Source organism: Montipora foliosa, chromosome 1 (assembly GCF_036669935.1).
Source record: "Montipora foliosa isolate CH-2021 chromosome 1, ASM3666993v2, whole genome shotgun sequence".
Classification (NCBI taxonomy): domain Eukaryota; kingdom Metazoa; phylum Cnidaria; class Anthozoa; order Scleractinia; family Acroporidae; genus Montipora; species Montipora foliosa.
This window is the reverse complement of record NC_090869.1, coordinates 8,248,724-8,252,881: the sequence shown is the minus strand read 5'-3', so window position 1 is coordinate 8,252,881 and position 4,158 is coordinate 8,248,724.

Genomic DNA, 4,158 nt, shown 5'->3' with positions numbered 1-4,158 from the left:
GCTATTATGAATATTCCTCGTTCTATGAGCCAACCACGCAAAACAAGTTCTCCTTTACACCAAGTAACAGCATGCTATCATTCCAATGGTTCTACTGGTGAATATGCATCTCATTAAGGGGAATCAGATTATTTTCTCATGTGATCTAGCTAACTTGTTTTGTGTGGTTGGCTTATAGAACGAGTTATATTCATAATAATTCTACCGCGCTATTACTTGTTGTAAAAGCGAACTTGTTTTGCGTGATTGGCTTATAGAACGAGCAATATAACTAATAATTATAGCGTGCTATTACTTGGTGTAAAGGAGAACTTGTTTTGCGTTGTTGGCTCATAGAACGAGGAATATTCATAATAATTATAGCGCGCTATTACTTGATGTAGAAGCGAACTTGTTTTGCGTGGTTGGCTCATAGAACGAGGAATATTCATAATAATTATAGCGCGCTATTACATGGTGTAAAAGCAAACTTGTTTTGTGTGGTTGGCTCATAGAACGAGGAATATTCACAATAATTATAGCGCGCTATTACTTGGTGTAAAAGCGAAGTTGTTTTGTGTGGTTGGCTCATAGAACGAGGAATATTCATAATAATTATTGCGTGCTTTTGCTTGGTGTAAAAGCGAACTTGTTTTGCGTGGTTGGCTCATAGAACGAGGAATATTAATAATAATTATAGTGCGCTATTACATGGTGTAAAAGTGAAGTTGTTTTGTGTGGTTGGCTCATAGAACGAGGAATATTCACAATAATTACAGTGCGCTATTACTTGGTGTAAAAGCGAACTTGTTTTGCGCGTTTGGCTCATAGAACGAGGAATATACATAAAAAGCGAACTTTTTTTGCACCAATAGAACCATTAGAATGACATCATTTTCTATTAGTACCAATCGTACCATTGGTACCAATGGACCATCGAAATTTCACCAGTAGAACCATTGGAATGACTTCATTTTCTATTGGTACCAATGGTCCATCGGAATTGAGAAAATAATAGTGCCCTTAAGGAGATGCAAATTCACCAACAGAACCATTGGAATGACATTCTTTTCTAGTGGTACCAATCCTACCATTGGTACCAATGGACCATCGGAATTGACGAATCGTATCCGTTTGTGTATATTGGACATGAGGGTGGCCATGCCAAATGAATCCATGGCACGGGAATCAAATATTTAAAATATACCATTTGTTGTAATTTAAATATTCACAGTAGCATGCACCCAATTGTCAAAATATATGTGTTATTTGCCAGCTGGGAGGCCCGTATAGAGAAAAACTGTGGCCGAGGCCTTGAAATTGCTGCTCGAGGCCGCAGGTCGAGGGCGGCTTTTTCAAGACCAATATCACATTTTTTTGCTATACGGACCGACCCTTTGCTGGTAAATAACTTTTTTTTTTCTTCTCTCTTTCCCATTCTCTTTTAAAATCACTTGTTTTAATTGTCGACTTGCACCGCGCTTGATAGCGAATGCAGTATTAAAGCGACTTACAAACTGAACGTTTCAAAGAACGATATATTTTTTATTTGAATATTGTTTCCAAACCTCTTGTCTAATTAAAAATAACCTCTGTACGTAAACGGAGTTGGTGTCAAAAAAATTGTGTTTCGTTTCCGGAATGGTAAGGGCAGGAGAAAAGATAGAATACTTCAGTGTCGGTCACTTGGCCTGTCATTGTTATTTCGCTTCGTGTATTTAAACTCTCTTGAAATAGAAATGTGAACGCAAACTCTCTGAACCGTGAGAAGCCTGTCAAGGAATATTAACCATTAATGATGTCACTGTTCCTTGGTATCAACATGCATAATTAGCCTTTACACACATAATGCAAGGCGCAATGGAACGAGACAACAGACGTATTGGGGTTTTTTGAGGGAAACACTGCCTTGTGGCTGGTTAGCATATGCGACTTCCAGATTGCGTGACAAAGAACAACCTCACTTATCTCTCCAGCACTACGAGCTGAGTGGTAAACAGGAAGTGCTGGATCGGACAAGAGTATTGGCTAGTGAGCAATGTACAAAGGCAACGAGCCAACAAGCTTGGGGGAAGTAGCTGCGCAGACGTAACCACACCACGCAGGAGCGACCCAATTTTAATGACGGCAAAGCGATATATCCAACCCATCTCCAAAGGGAGAGAGGGAGGGAGGGGGAGAACTTTGACAAATTGCAAACAGCTAGTTGATTTACTACAGAAGACAAACTGCCAAGTGCACCTTGGACGACTAACTGAGGCTTTTATGGCTAGACCCTGTCTATTAAAATAGCCAGTTGCGAAGGTCCTACCATGTAGCAGGTAAGCATTACACCGTGCTCTTTAGCACTAATGAATGAGGCTTTAACAGATTTGGCCAATGCAGGTGTACGTTATAATCTGAGATCTAGGAACAAAGTCTTTATGTGCTCGTTTTATTTACAAGAAAACCGTTGATTGTATGAACTTGAACGGCCGCCTACAAAGAACGCAAAGATAACTATCGCGACATGAATAGCCCTTTTAGTACGGTCACGTTCCATTAACCGTATGTTACTGATAGGGCAGTAAAATCTCATTTAAAGAGAAGAACAGATACTCGTTTACGTGCACAATACATCGAAGCATAAAGTCTACAAATACCTTCAAATACTTACGCCTGCATAACATTTCAAATACCGTTTTCCGTGAATCTTCTGATGATTACATGTGTTACATACGAACCATGGCAATTAATAGCTTTACAATCACTGGTGCCTCGTTAATCCAAGTTATTACTAAGACTTGTTTACATTACTAATTAACACGAAAAGGGATCACTTGGGAATTTTTAAGAATATATCCTTTAATCTAACCCAAAATCATTCAGATTTCTAAAACGTCCTATGCATGATCCATTTCCTTCGTTTTTGGGTTTGTCAGCATTATGATTTGCAATATTTCAGGTTTACGTGTTCACAAGTTTGTTTTTGTATCTCGAAGATGTTTACATTTCCAATTACAAACTCTGTTTTGATTTGTCCCTCTATATCACTGTGTAAATAGTTCACCCTAAATTCAAAATAAATACGTTCCGTTTCTGAGAAAACAAAATAACAACATTCTTTTACAAATCGTACCGGATATTCCTGATTTCTGTATTAAATTTAACTTTCATTTTCCAAATGGTCTGGATAGCACAAGTGTTGCTAATATTTTTAAAAATACAAACACACTTTTAAGTTTAAGGAACATGCTTCGATGTTTACCTGTTCATCCACACTTTTGGAAAAATGTTACCTACCACGTGCTTACATTTAAACGCATACCTGAGGTAGCTCCTATAGTTGTGTTTACGAGCAAGTGATCTCCTTGGCTAGTTATACGATGAAATGTGGATGACCTCGGTACATTGTTAACCAAATACGTTCCAGCAGGTTTTCTCCTTTTTCCGCTGTTGTAAAATAGACGTCTCAGCCTTTTCTCTGTAATTCTGCTCGGTTCTCGGGCACGTCTATGTCAATGCACACGCAAATCACAACTAAAGTAAACACACTAGTGCTTATCGAGACCTGTAACCTGCTTTGGAATCAAGTCTTTATTACCACTGAGAATCAAATAACTGTAGAGCCTTTCAAACTACATCACAATTTATTTTCTAAAGAGTTGATCACACTCTCCACTGATGACATCAAATCTTGTAAAACTAGAACAGAACTATATACACAAGATGGCAGTGAACACGATCGCTAATATGGCTAGTTGAAGAAGGGATAGAAGCTAGACCACTACAAGAAACAAACTATTTAACAATAACAAACAAAAAAACGCAATAGACAAAAAACTCATCTCCGTAGTCAATGGTACACTGGGTGGGAGGCTGTTTGTCCGCGGTGAAAATGGTACAAGCGTGAGGCCATTTGTTCGCTGTACCAATGTTTTTACTTTGTCTTCAGAAGATTCCAATACGGCGTCCATTTGTTTGTGGAGCTATTTTCTTTGTCGCTGTCATCTTAAAGTAGTTCTCAATAAGGTACCCGCTGCATGAATAATAATAACGTGACCGGTCTGGTTCTTATAGATTTTCGAAAAGCTTTTGATGTGATTGATCATGAACTTCTTCTAAAAAAGCTGTCGATCTACGGTGCTACTCCTTCTTCTGTTGCGTGGTTCAAATCCTACCTGTCTGAGAGGAAGCAGT